Genomic DNA, 25,567 nt, shown 5'->3' with positions numbered 1-25,567 from the left:
TCTTCAAGGTTGCCAGATTCTGACCTCAGGGCTGCATCCCCTTTCAAGTCTAATGCAGCCTGGACTGATGGAGTCATCAGAGTCACTGCGAAATTGCTCCCAGAGACTACAGTTACCTACAACCTATTGTTGAAAATATCCATTTACTCTTTGCTTTTAGCCTTTTCTCTTAAGACATACTCATCACTTTTTCAAGCCAGATTTGAATGGCTTATGCTTAAAATTTCTGATTCCTCCATAGGAACACACATAGGATACGGACATTTGAAAATAGTATTATTTTAACTTCTTTAGAGGTGACCGAAATACTACTTTAATATCTTTATTAAAACAAGAAGCTATATATTATTTTTTTCATTTATTTATTCCCTTTTGTTGCTCTTGTTGTTTTATTGTTGTAGTTATTATTGTTGTTATTGATGTCGTTGTTGTTGGATAGGAGAGAAATGGAAAGGGGGGAAGACAGAGAGGGGGAGAGAAAGATAGACACCTGCAGACCTGTTTCACCACCTCTGAAGCGACTCCCCTGTAGGTGGGGAGCCAGGGACTCGAACTGGGATCCTTACTCCAGTCCTTGAGTTTTAGTGTCACCTTCGCTTAACCCGCTGCTCCACTGCCCAACTCCCAGAGATATATATATTCTAGGTCAAATTTCAACTCTATGAACCTGAGCATGGAGAAACAACCAACAACAAGTAACATTTCAAATGAATGATCCAAATGATGAATTAGTACATGGATACCTAACTTAAAGTAATGCTGTTTTCTGACCCAAGCCTCCTCTTTCTTTCTTTCTTTCTTTCTTTCTTTCTTTCTTTCTTTCTTTCTTTCTTTCTCTCTTTCTTTCTTTCTCTCTTTCTTCCTTTTTTTATTAGCAATTGAATAATGATCAATAAGATTGTAGGATAAGAGGGTACAATTCCATAGAATTACCACCACCAGAGTTCTATATCCCATCGTATTCCATCCCTTCCACAGGAAATTTCCTTATTCTTTATCCCTCTGGGGGTATGGGCCAAATATCTTTATGGGGTGCAGAAGGTGGGAGTTATGGCTTCTGTAATTGCTTTTCCACTGAGCATAAAGTCATTTCTATCACTACTAGTTGTGGGGGGAGGAGACGGGGAAATAGTGGTCCTAGAAGATTCTTTTTGAAAGTAAATCAAACAGAAGAATTTAATTCAAAATTTAGCTTACATGGGTCTATGGCCTTCTCTTTCCGGAAGAGTCTTTATTATTTCTGCTTTTTAACAGCCTGATTAACCAATTGGCATTACCAGTAAGCTATTCAAGCAAGGCAGAACCTGACTGGAAACAAGTTTGTTTTTGTTGAAAAAATCAGAATGTGAGTTACAAATTCTTCTTATATCCTGTCCAATCCCTATGCCTCAATATGGTGGGTGACCAACTGCAAGGTGATACTCTCATGAAATACTTTCTTTTCTAATAATTGTAAGACATTACTGGAAATAATTTGCACTTTTGCATGATAAAACCCACTCAGAGATCATTTATTACATCAAACAAGAGAGCAGAGGCAATGATATAATTTACAATTGTGAATGCTATCTCAGCTTAAATTCAAATAGTACTCCTACCCTTTCCACAGCTGGAGTAAGTTCTTTTATAAAGAGTAAATCTGTTCATGGCTTTAAATGCAAAAATACTAAAATGATATTGAAGAGCTAAGTGTACACCCATGTTCACAGCAGCATCACTAATAGTCTAAAGGTGGAAGCAACCAACTCAATATCCACTGGCAGAAAGACAGATCAACAAAAGGTGATTAGATATATATTCAATGGAATAGTATTCAGTCTTAGAAAAGAATCCTATCAAATGTTACAACACGAAGACACCTTGAGAATAGGTCAAGTAAATAGGCCAGGGGGAGAAAGACAAATGCTGTGTAATTCCATTTATATGAGTAAACACCAGACAAATAATCATAGAGATAGTGGTGTTTGCCAGGGGATGGGGAGTGAGATGTGAATAATTGTTTAGAGTTTAGGGTTTAGAGTTTCAGTTTTGCAAGATGTAAAGATTACTGGGGGTGCACCTGGTTAACTGTTAAACACATATTACAATGTGCAAGGACCCTGGGCTCCAGTCCCTGGTCTCCCCCTGCAGGGGAAAGCTTCACTAGTGCTGAAGTAGGGCTACAGGTGTCTCTCTCTCTCTCTCTCTCTCTTATTTTATTAATTCATGAGAAATGATAGGAGAGAGGGAAAGAACCAGACATCACTCTGGTGCATGTGCTGCCAGGGATTGAACTAAAGACCTCATGCTTGAGAGTTCAGTGCTTTGCTACTTCATCCTCTTTGCTACTTCCCAGACCACCCTCTTTCTCTATCTCACCCTTCCTTTTCAATTTCTCTCTGTCTCTGTCCAATACTAAATAATAAACACACACACACACACACACACACACACACACACACACACACAATGATAAATAAAAATATTTCTAGTGGTTGGCTGCACAACAGTACAGATATACTTAACTCTACCAAACTTCACACTTTGAAGTGGTTTTAAAATGGTAAATTTTGTGCCATGTTTACTGTAACACCATTCAAATAAAAGAAGATGGGAAATAGAAAATCACTTCTGGGGTCGGTCATTAGCGAACTGGTTAAGTGCACATAGTATGAAGTGCAAGGATCCTCACAAGGATCCCAGTTCAAGTCCCTGTTTCCCCACCTGTAGTGGGGTTGCTTCACAAGCCGTGAAGCAGGTCTGCAGATGTCTATCTTTCTCTTTCCCACTCTATCTTCCTCCTCTCCTCTCAATTTCTCTCTGTCCTATCCAAAAAAATTGGAAAAAAATGGCTGCAGGAACAGTAGATTCGTAGTGCAGGCACTGAGTCACCAGTGATAGCCTTGGAGGCCGAAGGGAAAAAAAATAGAAAAAAGAAAATCACTCCTAACTGAAAAAGAGGAAACTTTACCTAGAAAAGCCTCACTGCATGGCAAAATATATATTTTGATCCAACTCACCAAAATAATAATAAAGATTATTAATAATAATAATTCTTTGTAAGATGAATGTGGGCCTTTGGTTTACTACCAGGACTGAGACCATTTCTCAAGGACTGGGAGGAACAAAGAAAAAATCTGATTGCATTTGCTCATTCATTTACTTGGTTTCTTTAAAACATATCACAGGGCCAATATCTCTAAATCTGTTTAACAGAAATAAATGAAGCCCAGAGACAAGAACTGAGAGTCATCATAGAGAAATTGGCTCCAAATTCGCGAAAGGATGTACGTTTCAGACTTGGACCCACCTCAGGTTTTCACATCTCCCTGTGCTGAGCCTGACCCTCAACACCCTGAACTTCAGCAGAGGTTTGATCAAGCTCCCTCAGTCACCCCAGAGATACAGGTTCCTTCTGCCTGAAAGGGCAGCAGCTCCCCACCCAGAATCACTCCCACTACCACAGACTTATCAGGGCTTGGAATGTGTGTTCAGGAAGCCCTTATTTTAGGAAACAATTAAGTAGAATTAGGCTAATAATGTGAGGCAGGCAGAGCTTTTGCCCTTTGCTGAGAAATAACTCCTACGTGGAACAGTTACTCTAATAAAAATCATGTATTTCTTAAATGCCTCAAAATGATCCTTGCACCAGGCTTGGCAATTAACACTGCCCCACTGAGGAGCATTTATTCCCCAGGCTAAGAAGGATTAATCTCTGTGTTCGCTCGACCAATGTCTTCCTTTGGTGAAAATACAGTACAAGGCTTTGCACTGGGAACAGACATTTCTTCAAGAGAGTAGTCCTCATCTTAGAGGGTGGGCAGGTGGAAAGGATGGGCTGGGTGCCCTGCCTGCTAGGCCCAACTGGAGGCCCTGACAAGATCTTTATGGGTTCACCTGCTTCTGACCTGGAGGGAAGGCAGAGTGGCCTTTCTTCATGTGGCCTGGGCCTGCCTTTGAGAAATGTCCTCACCATCATCCTGACCCAGACTTCTACTCAAAGTTGCCATCCGTGGGCCTTTTCTCCTGGGCCACAAGTATTAGATTCCTCACTTCCAAGCCAGGGCAGGAAGTGACCGCTGGGAAAAAGGGGGACACAGACCCTCCCATCAGATGCTTTGTCTCCTTGACAACACCCCAGCTGGTGGCCTGAGGAACAGACTTAATTTCTTTTCTTTCTCTGCCCACCCGCCTGCCCCGCCTCATTCTTCTTCCCTTTCCCTAGACGCAAACGTACGCCATCCAACATAAAGTTGCCGAAATAGCAATCTTGTCTCTGAATATATAAATTGCAAAAATTGATATGAATAAATCTGCAAGTAGCACACTGATTGTGGCACATTTTATCAAAAAACGACGCTCAGTTGCTTGGTGGCTGGGGAGGGGGGTGGTGTCATTACACATACAGAAAAACATCTGCAAACTCCCAGTTTCTTTACTTAGAACTGAATGGAGATATGACCTCCTGTTCCTTGCCATGAACCCTGAGTTCACACTCATATTTTACATGTTACAGGAAGCCACAGCTCGCCCCAGGGGTGCTGCAAACAGACACGCAGAAGCCAGATGTAGCCCCCCCCACCCCCCCTGCTCCTTAATGCACCTGAAGAAGCCGGCATCTCGACATTCAAAAGCTGACATGCTCATAGCTTAAGGTCACTTCAGATTTTGTAAAGAGGAGGACAAAACCAGGAATGCTTCTAGGGCTGGGCTGTCAGCAGGGAGGCGGAGGGATTACAAGAAACCTGTGACTCTGCCTCTTTCTGCCTTTGCTGGTAGTTTTTTTGTGTGTGAACAAGTGCCATACAACAGATTGAGCCTCGTATAAAGGCCTGAGACTGTGCAAGGGCTCCCCGCTGGGCCTCAGCTGTGCTTGCAATTAGCAATAGGCACGGAGTGATTATTGTTGGGGTAGCGGATGGCAATTCGAAGTGACAAGTTTTATGGGGGAAGTTGGGAGTGGGGATGCTCTGCAAGTTTCTCTTTATTTCTCTCCTTTTTATTATATATATATATATATATATATATATTTTTTTTTTTTTTTTTTTTTTTTCTTGTTCTGCTAAAACCCTTCCTCGGGAGGCTGCAACCTCCCGTTTCAGTGAAAGCTATTTCTCACCCCTCCCAACCCCCCAATCTCTCATCATTCAAAAGAGTCTTAACAAAATCGTTGAAAGAATATTTTTCTCAGTGCTTCAGAATGCGAGTTTTCTAGGTCAGAGCTTCCTTGCTGCCCTATTTAATGTCAGAAATACCCATTTGCCTCAAATTAGCAGAGATCTTGGAGTTGAGGGCAGGAGATTAAGCATACAAAATTACTCAGCAGGTGACGGTGGAGTAGATTTGGGGGTTGAGAAGTCTTTAAAACTGACTACAAGACATTATATACTTCTGACAAAAGAACATAGTAATCCTACCTGCTTGCTTTAACCACTGTTGTTTGCCTATTATTATGTGCTTTAATGCTCATGAGAGCAAAACTATTGCTGATACTACTCAATTACCATAGTAACTCACACCAGTGACCTCTTATCACAGGGCTCCCAGCCCAGCTGAACCAATTCAAAGAGTTTGTGTCTTTTTATTTGTTTAAATGGTGACATATACTTGGACTAGAAAGCTGCAGAGAAAGGTTACTCTTCTCTTTGTGTCTGTTAAGAACTTGTTTTGAAAATTTGAGAAAGGACCCCTCTTCTTTTGAATTCAAGGTGGTTCTGAAGCTTATGGATTTGAGGCTGTGGGACACCCTCAAAAACATGAAGAGCCAGAACAATGCCCAATAAAGGAAAAGAACATGTGTACTTCAAAGCCTAGTGGCCTTCCAGTGACATGGAAAGTTGCATTTTGCCATACTGCCTCTGTCATCCATCACTGAAGGTTGCAATGAGGGCAACTGGGGCCTGTTTATTATTTTATCACATCAATGGGACTAAACACAGACAAGACAAGATGACTACCCAGAGGGACTTAATTACCATTTTAAAAAAAGAGAATGAAAGCAACCCCAGTATAAAATTCCCACTTGTGCATTTTTCTCTGGCCTGTGAATGTTTGTGAATACATACATGTATTCTGTATACCCTGAATACTACTGGCAAATTAGATTCATAGGGTTATATTAACATATTAGATGATGCAGTGGAGAAATTAATACAGTTTGGCTTGGCATTTTCAAGTCATATTTGACTGAAGACTTCTGATGAACCTCGTCTCTCTTGTGGTATTTACATCTCTGTGAATTCACTTCAGAAAAAGTTCATAGTGACATTACTAGCTACTAAAAAAAATAATAAAATAATGATAACAAACATTCAGTAAGCATTTATTATGTGTCAGGTACTATTCTAAGCAGGTTGTAAGGGAGAAACTCACACATTTCTCCTAACAACTCAACTTTAAAATTCTATTTTCAGCCCCATAGCATACATTTATATGACTTTGTTCTTTGTGAAAAAGATAAATGTAGTATGTCATATTTAATAAATTGACTTCTAGTTTTCCATATTTTCCCATGCATCTGCTCAGAGATTCTATAACCTATGGATTCCTAATTAACTATATTTTCTCTTGTAACTCTATGCCACCTTTAATAGCAAGTTAAGAGAGGAGGAAGGCATGATTTCCCATGAAATCCTTCTATCTTAGAATTTAAGGTACCTAGGGAGTCGGGCTGTAGCGCAGCGGGTTAAGCGCAGGTGGCGCAAAGCACAAGGACCGGCATAAGGATCCCGGTTCGAACCCCGGCTCCCCACCTGCAGGGGAGTCGCTTCACAGGCGGTGAAGCAGGTCTGCAGGTGTCTATCTTTCTCTCCTCCTCTCTATCTTCCCCTCCTCTCTCCATTTCTCTCTGTCCTATCCAACAATGACAACAACAATAATAACTATAACAATAAAACAAGGGCAACAAAAGGGAATAAATAAATAAAATAAATATAAAAAAAAAAGAATTTAAGGTACCTATATCGTCAAATGTATCCTTCCCCGCTCTTCTTTATTAAAATTCTTTAAACATTTATTTGAGATTAACAGTAGGCTGCAAAATTGTAAGATCATTGTGTATAGTCCCACAGTCATCACTTAAAATTGATTTTTACTGAGGAAATGTTTAACGAGACTGTTGTCTCAGGGGTATCATCTCACATCCCCCCCATATGTGCTCCTTTATCTCTTCTGATTAGCTTCCAAAGCCCTCCTTTTCTATAATAAATAATTCAATCTAGGTATAAAAATCTGATCTGTGCTTGCCTATAAACAGCATGAATTCTGAAGCTGCTGGGCATCTAAGAAATGGAATAAAGTGCAAGCAGTGCTCAAACCTTCAGTGAATGATGGAACTTGCACGCAACACCAGATGTTCTAATATGCCCTGCTTGATAATAGGCCCTACGACAGAAAAATCAGGAAGAACATGAGTTTTTGCTTTCCGTTACACAGAGAAGTTTTTTATACAGACAAAATATCAAAGGCTGGTGGCCTAACTTCCGGCAAGCAATAGAGAAACTGTAATGTTTGAGAGGAAAGGAACAGATTCTCTTATGTACCTGGATTTTCTCAGTTCAGACTATTTTTGTCTCTAAGAGACATAAATAATGAGCCAAATGTGATTAAGCCCCAATCAGCCTCTAACCAGGCCTTGTCTGCCACCTGGGCTGCCAAGGCAGGTGTGCTGCTTGGTGCTGCTTGAGTATTGACAAACTGACCGCAGTTAACAATGCCTTTTTGGGGGCCTATTTTCCTCTGGATATATGGGGGATTTAGTCCCAGATCTCCCTGTGCATTGAGAAAATGGACCCCCATACCTTTAGCCTCTATCCTCTCAAAGGAACCCACTGTTTGGAGAAAATGTAGAGTTACTATCCAAAGTCACTAAGGTCCTCTCAATTATTTAAAGCTCTGTCATTTCAAAGGCAAAATTCTAGTTTTGGTGGCATATCTTTCCATCTATCTAATCATCCACAGACATGTGTGGACAATGTATCTGAAAATTATTCTCTGAGATGCATACAAGGACTTCAGAGGTAGAAGAAAGACTCATCCTATGAACTGAATTCAGATTATTCACAAAACAGCATCTGCCCACCCTCTGATCGCTTCTTAGGTATGAGAACTACATTTAGAGTTAACTGCATTAATTCACAAGCAGATTGACGTAAGCAAGTGAATAAGAAATTTGCATACCATATAGAAATGATTATAGAAATCATACTCTAAAATAAGGATTGCAACTCATGTACGGAACGGAAAGATAAAGCGAGGTGCCAACTTTGTCTTTTTAAAACAGAGTTGGTTAATCACATTAGGACTAATTCTATAACTTGTTCATATTAAACTTTATCATAATAAGCGCAAGAATTTCATGAGTCAAAGTGGAATTTCTTACACAGGAAAATTCACATTGATTTTAGGGAGTTATTTTCTTGGACTGAGATAGTTTTAAACATTATCCTTAATATAAAAAAAAATCTGAAGTCACATAACTTCCATACTAATATATAGAAAAGGGAATGATTTAAGTCAGATAGCACAGTAGTTTCAAAGCCAATGGAAAAAAAGGACACTAATATACTATTCAAGGGGCACTTCCTGAATTCTAAGGCATCAACAGTTGTAACTGGGTCCTGAACCCTTCTCCAAAGTCCTCTAAGCAGATTTTAAAGTAGATCTAAGCTAACTTGGGTGATTCTGGGCTCTCTGGGGAATAAATTCCCATGAGAAAAGTGTATAATTTTCAAGAGCCACAGATGCCATTGAGTAGTTTCCAAGAAAAGCAGTTGATGGAGGTTTAGGTAAGAAGGTGATAACTCAGAAGCTGTCCCAAGACCTGGAAGAAAGTGATGAGATAGCAGGAAATCTGACAGTGTGGCCCAGGGGAGGCTGGGTGAAGGCTTCTTAGATTCCTGGCAGGGGACATTAAGGTGTGCAGAGTGACTGCCTCTTTATAGGAGGCCAGGGGACATTAGGCTCTGATGCTTGGGGCTCAGGGACAAGGAAACGAAAAACAAAGTGCTGCTTTTTAAAAGTTAACATGTGTTTCACCATGTACAGCTGGGCTCTGTCTCCCAGTATGCCCTTTCCTCTTGCTTTATTTATTTATTTATTTATTCCCTTTTGTTGCCCTTGTTGTTTTTTATTGTTGTAGTTATTATTGTTGTTGTCGTTGTTGGATAGGACAGAGAGAAATGGAGAGAGGAGGGGAAGACAGAGAGGAGGAGAGAAAGATACACACCTGCAGACCTGCTTCACTGCCTGTGAAGCGACTCCCCTGCAGGTGGGGAGCCGGGGTTCGAACTGGGATCCTTATGCCAGTCTTTGTGCTTTGCGCCACCTGCGCTTAACCCGTTGCACTACAGCCCGACTCCCCCTCTTGCTTTATTTTTAATTTCTGGAAATCACATTCCCCTCTTACTACTTCTCACTGCATGTGACTCTTCATTTTTTGTCTCTGTCTGGGAGGGGAAAAGAGAAAACCCACATTTGCTAGATCAGCTAAGCAAACCTTATCCTAGGGGCCTGCTACCCCATCTCTGGAAAGGGCTATGCCCCAGTCCATTGTTCTTCTGGAGACACACAGTGGACCTCACTGGGTGGCTCTGATATCTTCAGACAGTTTTTTAATCCATCAGCCTGGAGAGAAGAAGCCTTCATTGGGTTCCCCACTGAAGCATTCAGATGGGCCTAGAGCCCAAGCACAGAGAGTTAAACTGTAAATTAGCCATGAGTTAATATGTGCGGCCTGGATCACCCTGCCTGGCCATTAATGCTTCCCGTCCACAAGGCTCCCTCCCCTTTCTTCTCTGCCCCCCCTTTTTTTGAGGCGACAGAATAAGAAATTAAACACTTGTGGGTTCATTCGAAAGAGTGAATGAAATTGAATAAGCTCTCAGTACTTGAGGCGCACAGCGAGTGTCTGAATGGGGCAAACCTCCTAAGTTGAATGGAGTGTCTTTTGGGACCAATTTGTCTCTTTTCACTCTTTATTCTTCCCTTTTTGCTGACAGATGTACAAAGGCGGAACTGCGCCGTGCAGCTTATCCGCATGCACCCACAGCAGCTGTCACTTTTGTCGAGCAAGTTAATCAAGCAAATGCCACCATATCCCACTTTCTATAAGGAACAACATGTTATAGACAGTAGTCTTGCTAGAAAGAGACTTTATTTTAACTTTGATTGGCTTGGTCCCCCCCACAGCATTTTCCCTCCCCCCCCAAAAAAAAAAGCAGAAAAGGGGTTGGGGGGGAAAGGCTGTGCCTAAACCAACAATTTGGCTGTGACCAAGTTAGATTTAATAATAATATTATGTGTGAGGCTGAACATGCTTTGGGAGTTGTTTCCTGGGGCCCAGGGGTGCCCTGAGACTGGCTTGTTTGGAGTGTGCTTATTGTTTGCAATGGACTGTGAAGACTGCATGTCTCAAGTTAGAGAAAGAAAAGCTGAGGGCAGAAAATAGTATTATGCTACGGATGTCTTGGATTAATTTTATTCTCTTCTCCTTTGACAAGCAGGTTGTGTTATTTACATATTTCTTTTGATAGAAGCCCCCCCTTGCCTGCCTAGGCTTACAAAGACTGTGCTAAACACATAATAGTATTGCTTTGTGCATCTTGGTTAAGTTCTTTATGCTGGATACCCAAATTTATTTCTAATGTGCACCAACAAATGCAAACAGACCTCCATCTCTCTAGTTCTGTGTAAGCCAAGTTGGAAGCCTCTACAAGAATTCCCTCACATTCATGACCATGTCCCCCTGAGCCTCAGTTGTCATGATTCATTGGCATTCAGAAATCGGGGGCAGGCTTGAGCTTTTTAAACAGTGAAGACTGTGTCCCTGAGTCCCTACTCACTTTGGAAACTGAATGGCAAAACCAGACATATTTTGAATAAACAAACTCTTTAGAAACAATGCGTATAGTCTGCTTTCCACTGACCAAGGGATTTGCCACTTTCAAGGGTTGGCTCACAGTTGAAGATCTATCTGATAAGCTCTTTAAATCTTCAAAAAAAAAAAAATACAATTTACTTCCTCCCTCCCTTTCCTTCCTCCTTCCACTCTATCTTCCTCTCCCCCTTCATTTCCTTCCTCTATCATCACCACGTCACACTATTTATTGTAAGTTCTACCTGGAAATAAGTTAAGAAAGGACTTCGGTGATACCTGATAGCAAATTTTCTCCTCATTGACAATTTGGGCATTATCATGATAATGATCATGTAATGATTTACTTGCAAGTACATTTGTATTATCCAGAGATTGTATGACCATGCTTTTCTGTAATTTTGAATTACTTTCCCCCTCTGTAAATCATTGCTGATCTGTGAAACTTCAATACCATTGAAAGCTTAGCTACGTGGGTAGGTTAAAAGAGTCAACAGGAAAATCTTGGGCATTGTTATTCAATAATACCACTGTGTCAAACTTTCCTTAAGGAACTTAAGCTGCCACCTTAAACCATTTATCAACTGTCTGGGATGTAATGGTATTGTGTTACCATCATCCCCCTCTCTGTGGTTAAATAAACCACAAGACTTTATTCTTATGGGATGAAAAAAATCTTAGAACTCAGAGGGAGATATAGACTGAAAGCTAAAACCCACTCCTTAGTTGGGCCTAGGTAGCAGTATTTTTTACAGCACATATGGTATGCAAGGTTCCCCACTGTGCTACGGTCCCTTTCCACTGAAGTGGGCTACAGTAGCGCTTCCTGGGATCTCTCACCTTTAGGTCTAGAATCTGCTGGTGTTCATGGAATTGGAGCTCAGCAACAGTGTCCTCACATTCAGGGGGAGGCCTACCCCTGAATTTTCATTAAGAGATTTGTCTGATTAGCTATGCAACTTCTACCATTGTTCATGGACAAGCCATGACTAATAAAGCACTTTCTACCTGGGGGTCATGGAATTGCAATTTATCTTGTATATCATGGTGGAACCATGTAGGAAACAGTGATTCTGTCAGATTAACATTCCCAGTAGATAAATTTAGATGCAGGACATCAGAGAGAGAGAGAGAGAGAGAGAGGGAGAGAGATTGAGGAAGAGAGAGTAATTTGAATATATATGTAAATGGTCTAGACTCCCCCAACCCCAAAACAAAATAATTGGGTATCCATTCTGCATCAGAAAGAAAGGAATCTGATCTAGGATTGGGCTCATCCTAGATTTCAGAATTTGGTGAAGTCAGTTTACTGTTCAGTGATCTGATTTCCTTATCCTTAAAACAAGCCTGCTTTACTAGGAATTTCCTTGAATTGTTACATTTAAATTCCTTAAACACTATGTTGTACATAGATATGAGGCAATGAAACACTGACTCTCGTCAGTCTCAATAGCTGTATATTAGGGATCCTTGGGTACATACCTCTTAGGACTGCTTAGAAGACTTAAATGAAATAGTACCTTTAACGAGGTTATTATAATTGTGCTAATGAACAATCAGAAAAATATATACTATTAAATTATCACAGTGTTATTACTGAACAGCCATTTATCAAAACCTTCAGTTAATTGGAATCTTGTTTGCATTTCCCTTTTTGGAGAAAGCTATCCTTGTCCTCTCCCTAAAAGTCCTCTTTGGGATTTGAAAAACAAACAAATAACAGCATTCAGAATGTGTTCTGGGATAAAGCATCTGAGCTCTATCTTGTTGGGGTGTGGTAGAAAAAGCACTGTATTTGGAGCCTGGGAAGTTATTATCATTGTAATTCTAGCTACCTCACAGCTTCATGACTATACAGGACACTCGGTGCTTAAGTAGGACAAAGTCAAAGCCATAAAAGATCTTGACCCAGGGGTGGGCAGTGGCACACTCAGTTAAGCACACATATCACGACATGCAAGGATCTGGACTTGAGTCCTCACTCCCCACCTGCACGGAGGATGCTTCACGAGTGGTGAAGCAGATCTGCAAGTGTCTATCTTTCTCCCTCTCTACCTGCCCTTCCCTCTCAATTTCCTTCTGTCCTGTCAAATAATAAAATAAAATAGAAAAGGGAAAAAATGGCTGCCAGGACCTTTGGATTTGCAGTGTCAACCTTGAGAGCCCCAATGCTAACCCTGGTGGCAAAATAAAATTAAAGAAAAAAAAAAAAACTCAACCCTGAGGTTAGATTGTTTCAAATGCCTACTGCAGAAAAAAAAAAAAAAAGAACCAAGAAATTTTATAACATTTTAAAAGGAGAAGGTGTCAAAATGGAGTTTTAAGATGAATCTTGAAATTAGTCGAATAATCAAATAGGTTAAAAAAATAATTTCTCATTAGGGCTGGCAAGTTAGCTTATCTGGATAGGGGACCTGCTGTGCTATGAGCATCCAGGTTTGAACCTGGCCCCCACTGTACTGCAGGAATCTTCAGTGATCCCTCTTTCCCTTTCTCCCTTGATCATTCTGTCTGTCTTTCTCTTTCTATTTGAAAAAGTGAACCTGCAACAGCAAAGTACTGGCAATAACAACAATAACAACAAACACAACACCCCATTAAACTACCCAGGATACTATATGTTTAAATTTTCTGGGACTGGTGGAAGGATCCCGGTTTGAGCCCCCAGCTCCCCACCTGCAGGGGAGTTGCTTCACAAGCGATGAAGTAGTCTGCAGGTGTCTATCTTTCTCTCCTCCTCTCTGCCCTCCCCTCCTCTCTCTATTTCTCTCTGTCCTATCCACAACAAAGACAGACAACAATAATAATTATAACAATAAAGCAACAAGGGCAACAAAAGGGAATAAATAAATAAAAACAAAAAAAGATTAAAAAAGAAAGAAAAAAATTTTAATGTGGTGGTACAGGAGGTAATGCAGTGGATAGGATAAAGCACTGGACACTCAAGTATGAGGTCTTGAATTTAATCCTCAGCAGCACATGTGCCAGAATGATGTCTTGTTCTTTCTCTCTCTCTCTCTTCCTATCTTTCTCATGAATAAATAAAATCTTGAAAAAAAAAAGAAAATTTGATGTGCTTTCAGGTTGAGAAGCACACATGAAAAGATAAAACAACACGGGGGCCAGGCAGTAGCACACACATGGTGCAAAGTGCACGGACTGGCATAAGGATCCCAGTTCGAGCCCCTGGCTCCCCATTTGTAGGTTCACTTCACAACTGGTGAAGCAGATCTGCAGGTGTCCACCTCTCTTCCCTTCTTTGTCTTCCCCTCCTCTCTCAATTTCTCTCTGTCCTATCCAACAACAAGGACAGCAATAACGACAATAATGACAAACAACAAGGTCAACAAATAAGAAAAAATGGCCTCCAGGAGTAGTGGATTCATAGTGCAGGCACTGAGCCCCAGCAGCAACCCTGGAGGCAAATAAATAAATAAATAAATAAATAAAACACACTACTAAAAAAAATTTAGCCCTTGGAGATATCACAACAGACACCAAAGAAATCCAAAATATCATGTGAAGCTTCTATGAAGAACTATATACCATTAAGCTAGAGAACCTGGAAGAAATGGAAGAATTCCTTGAAACATATACCCTTCCAAAACTGAAGGAGAAACTATAAAACCAAAATGAACCAATCACAGACAAATTGAAACAGTTATCAAGAACCTTCCCAATAATAAAAGTCCAGGACAAATGGCTTTACAAATGAATTCCACAAAACCTTCAGGAAATAGCTAATACCTATAATTTTTTTAGCTTATACTTATGACAGATAGATCACATCTGTCTATTTTTAAAAATATTTATTTACCCTTTTGTTGTCCTTTTTTATCATTGTTGTGGTTATTATTGTTGTTATTGGTGTCACTGTTGTTGGATAGGACAGGGAGAAATCAAGAGAGGAGGGGAAGACAGAGAGGGGGAGAGGATAGATACCTGCAGACCTTCTTCACCGCTTGTGAGGTGACTCCCTGGCAGGTGGGGAGCTGGGGGCTTGAACCAGGATCCCTATGCTGGTCCTTATGCTTTGCACCATGTGCGCTTAACCCTCGGTGCTACCTCCTGACCCCCATACCTTTACTTTTAAGCTCTTCCAAAAGATCGAAGAAACAGGAACACTCCCACCTTCTATGAAGCCAACATCAGTTTGATACCAAAAGCAGATAGGAACACAACAAAAAAGGAAAACTACAGATCAATATCTCTGATGGACACAGATGCTAAAATACTGAACAAAGTCCTAGCCAACCGGATATAGCACTATATAAAAAATATTGTTCATCATAACCAAATAGTTTTTCCCAGGAATTCAAGGCTGGTTCAATATACATAAATCAACTGATGTGATTTACCACATCAATGAAAGCAAAACTAAAAACCACATGACCACATGATTATTTCAATAGATGCAGTGAAAGTCTTTGACAAATCCAACATCTGTTCATGATCAAAACACTACAAAAAAATGGGAATAGATGGAAAATTCCTCAAGATAGTGGATTCCATATACAGCAAACCTACAGCCAAAATCATACTCAATGGGGAAAAGCTTTCCCTCTCAGATCAGGTACTATACAGGGCTGTCCACTATCATCATTACTCATCAAGATAGTATTGGAAGTTCTCGCCATAGCAATCAGGCAAGAGATAGGAATCAAAGAAATACAAATTGGAAGTGAAGAAGTAAAACTACCACTATTTGCAGATGATATGATAGTATACATAGAAAAACCTAAGGAACCCAGAAGAAACCTAGAAATCATTATGCAAGGTGTCAGGCTACAAAATTAATGCACAAAAATCAGTGGCATTCCTTTATGTAAACACTAAGTCAGAATAAGAGGATATCCAGAAATCACTTCCATTCACTATCATAGCAAAAGCAGTAAATATCTAGGAATAAACCTGGCCAAAAAAGTGAAAGACTTGTATACTGAAAACTATGAATTGCTATTCAAGGAAACAGAAAATGATACAAAAAAAATGGAAAGATATCCCATGCTAATGGATTAGAAGAATTAACATCATCAAAATGAATATTCTACCTAGAGCCATATACAAATTTAATTCAATACCCATCAAGGTCTCAATAAGTTTCTTTAAGTGAACAGAACAAAAATTATTATCATTTACTGGAGCCAGAAAACACCTAGAATCACCAAAACAATCTTGAGAAAAAGAAGCAGAAATGGAGGCATCACATTCCCAGATCTCAAGTTATATTATAAGGACTGGAACAAAATAGACATACAGACCGTAGAACAGAACTAAAGCCCAGAAATGAAGCCCCACACCTATGGACACCTAATTTTTGATAAGGGAGGCCAAACTATTAAATGGAGGAAAGGGGGGGGGGTCTCTTCGATAAATGGTGCTGGGGAAACTGGGTTGAAACATGCAGAAGAATAAAACTGAACCACTTTATCTCACCAGAAACAAAAGTCAATTCAAATGGATCAAAGGCCTGGATGTTAGACCAAAAACTATCAAATACTTAGAGAAAAATATTGGCGAAACTTTCCTATCTGAATCTCAAGGGTATCTTTGATGATACAAACCCAATTGCAAGGAAAACTAAAACTAAAACAAATCAATGGGACTACATCAAATTGAAAAGCTTCTGCATAGCAAAAGAAACCATAACCCAAACAATGAGACTCCTCACAGAATGGGAGAAGATCTTTACATGACATACATCAAACAAGTAGCTAATAACCAAAATATATAAAGAGCTCACTAAACTTAGCAACAAAAAGCAAATGACCCAATACAAGAGAGGATATGAACAGAATAGTCACTACAGAAGAGATACAAAAGGCTAACAGACATATGAAAAATTGCTCCAAGTGACTGATTGTCAGAGAAATGCAAATAAAGACAACAATGAGATACTACCACACCCATGTGAGAATGTCCTACATCAGAAACAACTGCAACAACAAATGCTGGAGAGGTTGTGGGGATAAAGGAACCCTCCTGCACTGCAGGTGAGAATGTTAACTGGTCCAACCTCTGTGGAGAACAGTCTGGAAAACCCTCACAAGGCCAGAAATAGATCTTCCCTATGACCCAATAATTCCTCTCCTAGGGATATATCCTAAGGGGTCAAGCACATCTGATCCAAAAAGATATGTGTACACCTATGTTCATAGCAACACAATTCATAATAGCCAAAACTTGGAAACAACCCAGGTGCCCAACTACAGATGAATGACTGAGAAAGTTGTGGTATATATTCACAATGGAATACTACTCCTATTAAGAATAATGAACCCACCTTCTCTCATCCATCTTGGACGGAGCTAGAAGGAATTATGTTAAGTGAGATAATTCAGAAAGAGAAAGATGAGTATGATAGGATCCCACTCATAAACAGAAATTAAGAAAGACAAACAGAAAGGGAAACACAAAGTAGATTTTTGAATTTGGAGTACTGTACCAAAGTAAAAAAAATATACTCTGGGGGGATGGTGAGGGTAGACTTTTAGCTGGATAGGGGGATAGGGACAGGTGGCAGGAATGGTGTTAATCTACACTTCTATTGACTCAATAAGTGTAGCAAGCAAGTAGAAAGACCTAAAAAACTTAATCAAATAGTTTCTACTTAGACCTAGATACCTTCCTCACCTACTTCCTATTACACTTCCCTCAGTCACTCCAAAGCTAATCTTATCAAAGTAAGGACTACAGGTGGCCCGGGAGGTGGCATAGTGGGTAAAGTATTGTATTCTCAACCGTGAGATCCTGAGTTCAATCCTGGAAGCCTATGTACCAGAGTGATCTCTGGCTCTTTCTCACTCTCTGCCTATGTTTCTCATGAATGAATAAACAAATAAACTCTTATTTTTTTTAAAAAAAGTAAGGACTACAAAAGCTGAATAAGGGCAAGAACTTGTCATACTTTAATGATAACTCTTTAGTCACTATCAGGCCACTCCATCAGTTGGGGCCCTATTCAGGGAATCCTGGGATTCCCACATAGATAAGATGGGACTAGACCTCTAACAAGATCCCTCTTTCCACCATCGCTGGTCATCTCCATCAGGAACAGCATCGTGGACCCTCTTGTGGGCCTCTATGTAGAACAACAATGGTAGGGACTGCCCCACTCTCCAAAGGGAGACTGAGTCAACATACTCTGCCACTCCAGGAAGATGATCTGAGTGCAGCCTAGAATGTTCCCAGCTGTGACCATGGGAAGTGACTTCAGACCTATAGGGATGCAGAGGTTACATAGGCTCCTGTGCTGAATATGGACCCCAAATCAGATCAATAGAGTTTATAATTAATGGTATTTATATACTTTTTACATATTTGGGAAGTACTCTCTTTCCTAATTCAGCTTTCTGGCCCCATTCCCTGATCTGACACCATCTCCCCAGACAATATCTTCCTATGATCTTGTTGATCATTATTAAATCAATAAAAAATTAGCCTTTGAAGTTACAAAGCAGCAGGGGCTGTGTGGTGGCACACCTGGTTGAGTGCACAGGTTATAATGTGCAAGGACCTGAGTTCGAAACCTGCAGGGGGAAAAGTTTGGGAGTGGTGAAGCAGGGCTGTAGGTGTCTCTCTTTCTCTCTCTATTACCCACCCCTCCCCTTCCCTCTGGATTTTCTGGCTGTCTCTATCCAATAAATAAATAAAGATTAAAAAGTTACAAAGCAGCTAATGCCTACAAAGCAAATATCCAGATACCTGGGTAAGTTCTGAAGGACTACTATGGTCTATGAAGACAGGGCATTAGTGAGCCAAGGACGCTGTGACAAAAGCAAGAGTGTCTTCTTGCTCATCTTCAATAAAGTCTCCTTGCTTGAGTGTAGAACCCCATCTCTTTCTCCCCGTTCCTCCTTACTAAATATCTGTAGATGCAGTTTAGTGCTGCTTTTTCTGGGGCTCTATCTCTAAAAATCCATTCTTCTGGGTTTTAGCACTATTTTTCAAGCAGATTTTCTTTAGAAATCCTGCAGCCCAACTGGCTACTTTGCTACTTGCTACCATCTTCTTTGACCATTTCATGAATGGCTTTTATAATCCCTATTGGCATGGGAGGTATTACTTCTTTTTGCTGCAAAACCTATGTCAGCATCAGTCAAGGATATTTATTGGCTTTTACACCTGCCACTTTTGGTGACAGCAATAAGAATATGAGATGTTTGTATATGGGATAAGGTATTTCCATATTTATTTGCTTCAGGTATATATACCATTCCTAAGCAATATCCAAAGGGCATGAAAACATGAATTCAAAAGAGTATATGACCTCTATAACCATAGTTACACTATTTATAATAGCCAAAATATGAAACCAACCTAGATACCCATCAACAGATGACTGGATAAAGAAATTGTGGGATTCAAATCTTTAGTCCCCACCTGCAGGGGGGAAACTTTATGAATGTTAGGTAAGTGATGCAGGTATTTCATTTCGTCTTCTGTCTATCTGTCTCTTTCTCTCTCTCTCTCTTATCTATTATAAAAATGGCCACTGGTAATAGTGGAGTAGTGCAGTCATTGAATCCTAGCAATAACCTTGGTGGAAAAAAAAAGAAGCTATGGGATAGATGTTAAATAGAATACTAAACACAATTTAAAAAGGCAATATTGCATTTTGGTGGACAAAATGGATGGAATTGGAGGTGAATCTACTAGATGTAAAACAAAAGGGGTAAAAGAACTGCCAGACAGTTTTGCTCATGTGAATATAGACAACTATCAGTAAAACAAAGGATCTAGAAAAGAAATAGTAATTAAACTGTTTCTTGGACTCTTAAGAACTGTGGTGATGATCAGAGTGGGAGAGGATACTGGGCTTTGGTAGTGAGTGTGGTGAATTATATACACATATGGGTGTGAAATGATACCCTAAAATCTTATATAGCACTAATAATGAAAAAAAATGGAATGCAGAATGTTTATGCAGTGATTTCTATACACCAAGGGATGTGATTTATGTTTATGATTTAGAAACACTACCTCATTTAGTTCTCCCAGTCAAAGAGTTAGATACTGCATTAAAATATATTTTCCATAAGAGACAAACTGGGTGGTCTGTTTGTTCTTTTCAAAGGCATGTATTTTTTATTATGTGTGCATTGTCACCACTTTCAGACCACATTTTGGCTCAGATAGGGATAGAAAGGAAAAGACATCACAGTGCTGTGTGTGCTGGTTTGAATCTGGATCCTGTGCATGGCAAGGCACATGCCCTACCAGGTGAACTATTGCTCTGGGCCACAAATACATTTTCTTTCCACCAAAAAAAAAAAAAAAAAAGAAAAAAATGAGAGAGGATTTTATATCCTGGTTGGTATGCAGCTCTAGTAATTAATAAGCCCCCATCCTGGGCAAGAACTGGAATTTTGTTGGAATAATTGACATTGGTCCTGGGAAGGTCAGATTAAAAAATTACCCAGAAGGCAGTTAAGGCAATTCAATACATATTCTATGCCAAGTGACACTAACATTTCTAGTCTTCCATACAGGAATCTATACAGGACTATTCATACTGGATATTCATCACTAGATTCTATTAAGTGACTTTTCCCGTCAACTCCACAAGAGCGAAACAGAAGAACAGACAGCTGTTAACTGTTCTCTTCTATTTGGGAATTTGGAATGAATGAAGTCGAGCTTCTTTTCAGGTTTTTGGATACACAAAAATAACTTGTAGCCACCTGGTAGAAGCAACACTTTTTTTTTTTTAAACTAAGGTCTGGGTGGAAATAGAAATAAGAAAGTTGGGCAAAGTAACGAGTGAGGCCAATGTGGGAATCCATGTTGCTGACTGAAACCCCCATTCTATATCCTTTCTTGTGGGACTACACTGGGGGAGAATCACTCTAAGAGGGCTGATATGTCTTGGGGGCAGGGTTGTCTTACAAACAGTTCCCAATGTTGAATGAAGTTCCCCAAACATAACTACTGCAGAGACTAGCAGACCTACCAAGTGAAGTTCCAGGGGGCCAAATGAACACTCTCCTGTAGTTGCTGCTACAACAATGCCACCATGTGTGGCCAGTGATGGCAGAGAGAAACTGACAGACAGTGAGAAGTTACTGCATGCATTTAATGTTAACCTGGTCCACAGTGTTCAGACAGGGTGATTTTGTATGCTCCTCACCCTGGGAGACATTTGGCCCTGCCTGGCAATAGTGTTGGCTGTCACTACTGAGCAGGGTTGCTACTGGCACTGAGAGGGCAGAAAGCTGGGACACTGTTCAACATCTCCTCAATATACAAACTGGTAACATCTTTCAGTACACAACCAAGAATCACTTGGCTCACAATGCTTTCAGGTTTTGGCTTCATGTTAAGTGAGATAACCTAGAAAGAGGATGAACACAGGACTATCTCTCAATCATGGACAGAAGTTAAGAAATAAGGACAGAAAGGGAAACATAAAGTAGAGCTCTGGGCTTGGTGTATTGCACCAAAGCAAGCAATTGGGTGGGAAGGGTGGGAGACTGAGCTTTCAGGTCCTGATGCATGATGGAGGTGGACCTAGGCTGGAGATGACAGTGTTTTGCAGAACACTGAGAAATTTTCCCAACAACTGACTTGTATTGACCGTAAACCATTAATCCCCCTAATAAAAACAAACAAAATAAAAACCAAAATGGCAATAGTGCCAAGGGTGAGACTTGGTTCTAGATGTACCTTAAAATTCAAGGGTTTAACCTTTTAGTGTGTGGTGAGATGATTTCAGCGGTCACCACCAACATTTCTGAAAGACACAATAGACAGTATCAGGGAGATGGCTCTGTGGTCTAAGTGTATTACATGTATGAGGTCCTGAGTTTGATCCCTGGTTTCACATATAATGAAGTGATGCTCTACTCTCTCTTTCTTCTCCTTCTTCTACTCTTCTCTTCCTCCTTCTTCTCCTCTCTCTCATTAATTAAATAAATACATTAAAAAAAGAAATCCTTTAAAGTTATAATACTGAGGCAGAGGATAAAAGCGTAATGGCTATGCAAAAGACTATCATGCCTAAGGCCCCAAGGTCCCAGGTTCAATTCCCCCACTACTGTAAGCCAGAGCTGAACAGTGTTCTAAAAAAATAAAATAAATAAAAAATCTAAAATTTACTATAAAAATAAGACTTCATCACATGGAAAGTAAGTACTGTTTTCAAAATTTTTATTTTGCATGTGCATGTATATAAGCACATATATTGGAGAGTAATGTAAAATTTGTTTCTTGTATGAGTCTGGGCAATTGTTTGGAAGCACTAGTTTTGTCCACTCGTCTTTAAATTTTAATGTGTATTTGAACACAGAAGGGTTTGTTAAAATACAAATTTAGATTCATTTGATGGAGAGGTTAGAGGAAATATTGCAAACTTCTGGGCAACTTAAATGCTAAGTATAGATTATTCTTCAAGTAATAAAGGAACTAGATCAGTTTTAAATGACTATTATTCCAGGTATGGTTGGATAGTGAATTCTCTTGTTTATCTTTTGTTGTTGTAGACTTCTTCACAGGAACACTTACTTGGTTAATTAATGAGAAGAGAGGATTCATCTCTTGTAAAGCAATGTGATAATATTTGTTCCATAAAATGTGCTTTGGATTCCCTTACTCTCTCTCTTTTTTTGTATTTATACACACTTGCATAGACAAATGTGGTAGGTGTAAGGAAAAAGAAAACCCTTTTCTAGATATGAAAACACTGTATGGGTTACTTTAGCAAGGATACTGTGGTCTTAATGTAACAGAGTAATCAGCCTGGCTTCTTATAATGATTAATGGAACAATTTCCTCTGGAGAAGAAAACAAATTAACTATATTCACCAAATTTCTCTTGGAGCACAGAAAGCTGTTATGAAAAAGACACTTAGTAAAACTCTTCAGCACACACAAGCTCCAGAGAAAATTTAAGACTGGTTTTATGTAAGTCTTGCCTTAATGTTAAATGATATTTATTTCTGCAAGTGCTTTTAATAAGAATCAGTGAGTTTTTTTTTTTTAAAGAACTATTTGGGAGTCAGGTGGTAGTTTAGCAGGTTAAGCGCAGGTGGCACAAAGCACAAGGACAGGCATAAGGATGCTTTTTCGAGCCCCCGGCTTCCCACCTGCAGGGGCGTCGCTTCACAAGCGGTGAAGCAAGTTTGCAGGTGTCTATCTTTCTCTCCCCCCTCTGTCTTTCCTTCCTCCCTCCATTTCTCTCTGTCCTATCCAACAATGATGACATCAATAACAACAATAATAACTACAAGGACAACAAAAAGGGAATAAATAAATAAATATTAAAAATTAAAATAAAAAATATTTTAAAAAGGAACTATTTGATGGAGTCGGGCGGTAACGCAGTGGGTTAAGCACACATGGCGCAAAGTGCAAGGACCGGGGTAAGAATCTGGGTTTGAGCCCAGGTTCCCCACCTGTAGGGGAGTCGCTTCACAGGTGATGAAGCAGGTCTGCAGGTGTCTGTCTTTCTCTCCCCCTCTCTGTCTTCCCCTCCTCTCTCCATTTCTCTCTGTCCTATTCAACAATGATGACATCAATATCAACAACAAGGACAACAAAAGGGAATAAATAAATAAAAAAGAACTATTTGGAGACAAGTCACTGAGAAAGAGATAAAAAAGAAACACATATTAGAAAGGAAGAAGTCATACTATCGCTATTTGCTGATGACATGATAATATACCAAGATAACCCCAAAGTCTACACACACACACACAACTACTAGAACTAATTACTAAATTCAACAAAGTAGCAAGATCTAAGATATAATACATATAAATTGTTGTCATTTCTATATACAAATGTTGAATAAGAGGAAAGGGAATTGAAGGACTCAAATCTATTTTTTTCAAACCTCAAAAGACAAAATACCTTGGAGTGACTCTGAAAAAAGAAGGTGAAGGATCTTGACAGTGAAAACTATAGGACACTGGTAAAAAGAAATAGAGAATAAAATGACACAAACAAGTGGAAGAAAATTATTCCTCCTAGGTTGGAATAATAAATATTATTAAAATGACCATTCTATCAAAAGCAACCTCCAGATGCAATGAAATTTCTATCAAAATCCCAGTGACTTTCTTCAAAGAAATTGAACAACTCATCAAAAATTTGTTTGGAACCATAACAAAAAAGAAAGAAAGGAAGAAAGAAAGAAAGGGATAATAGTTATAGCTCCCCTGAGAAAAAAGGAAAAAAGTATCATGCTTTCCAACTTTAGCTTATATTACAAAGCTATAATAATTAAACCAATGTGGCATAGAAATAAAAATGGACACTTGGGTCAATGGTACAGAACCTAGAGTCCACCACATGTAGGAAAATGAAATTAGAGCTGGGGAGATAGGACTCCCATGCCTGAGGCACCAAAGGGCTGAGGTTCAATTCCCAACACCATAAGCCAAAGATCAGCATAATGGTAAACAAAACAAGAACATTACTTAACATCCTGCACCCAAATCAGATCAAACTGGATCAAAGACTGAATACTAGTCTGGAAGTTATAAAATTTGTAGAAAGAAATATTAGTGAATCATTACAGGATCTTAACATCAAAGATGTATTTAGATACTCAACCTCATGGACATGTGAGATGAAAACAAGATTAAACAAATGGTGCTACATCAAATTGAGAGCAAACTACATAAGCATAATCAGGCAGCAAGTGATTGGTAGATGATATTTGGACATCACACATTCAAGCTATTGATATTAAACCTCTATAAAGAACTCAGCTCAACAAAGGAAAAAAAATCAACAACAAAAACCAAATAAATAAAAACCTGTAAAAATCAGGCTAGAGAACTGAATAAACAGTTTTCTAAAGAAGTGATACACATGATCTATAGACATATGAAGAAATGATCTACTTCACTTATCATCAGAAAAATGCATATTCGGGGTTTTGGTTGAATCGGGCTGTTGATTCCAGTGCAGCTAAGATCCAAATTCAGAATGACCACTCTGATCTTTGTCGATAAGGAAAATAGAGAACTAGAAACCCCTTTGGCTTCCAAGGATGGACTGAAGTTGGAGTCTGGGCCTTTCAAAACGTTGGATGGGAGATTTCAGCTTTCAATACCGCATGTTGGCAAACTGTTTGATGCAACACCAGCCTTACCCAAAGCTGCAAGAAAGACTTTGGGAACTGTAAACAGAACCACAGGAAAGTCTGTACAAACTAATGGACCCCTTAAGCAGAAACAGAAAACTTTCTCTGCCCAAGAGTTAATGGAGAAGAATGTAAAGAATACTGTAAAGAGTACTGCTCCTGTCTCAGATGACACCTATCCAGAAATAGAAACGTTCTTTCCCTTTAATGCTCTAGATTTTGAGAGCTTCGACCTGCTTGAAGAACATCAGATTGCACACCTGCCCTTGAGTGGCATGCCCTTCATGATTCTTGAAGAGGAGAGGGAACTTGACAAGCTGCCAAACCTGGGTTCGCCTTCCCCTGCGAATATGCCCAGTCTCTTTCAAGCATTCTGTCAGCCCTGGATGTTGAATTGCCACCTATTTGCTATGACTGACCTATTTAAACTTCTTAACACTTTGTGGCTTTTGTGGCTTGTGTGTGTCTAACTTTGTATTAATAAAGCAGTTCTTTAACAGACTAAAAAAAAAAAAGAAGATATTCCATGTTCATGGGTTGGAAGAATTCACATAATCAAAATGAATATACTACCTAGAGCCACATACAAATTTAATGCTATCCCCATCAAGATCCCAACCACATTT

The 25,567-nt window shown here is 39.6% G+C and overlaps 1 protein-coding gene and 1 pseudogene across 13 annotated transcripts in view; one reads left to right on the top strand and one right to left on the bottom strand.

Annotated features, from left to right (window-relative positions):
* The window catches only part of CADPS (calcium dependent secretion activator), a 571,423-nt gene that overhangs the window by 16,961 nt on the left and 528,895 nt on the right, over positions 1-25,567 (bottom strand). The window lies entirely within an intron of this gene.
* LOC103118927 (securin-like) lies at positions 24,785-25,359 on the top strand (annotated as a pseudogene).

The sequence above is a fragment of the Erinaceus europaeus genome, chromosome 12, assembly GCF_950295315.1.
Source record: "Erinaceus europaeus chromosome 12, mEriEur2.1, whole genome shotgun sequence".
Taxonomy (NCBI): domain Eukaryota; kingdom Metazoa; phylum Chordata; class Mammalia; order Eulipotyphla; family Erinaceidae; genus Erinaceus; species Erinaceus europaeus.
Note: the sequence above shows the minus strand (reverse complement) of the source record. Positions and strands in the feature narration are given on the sequence as shown.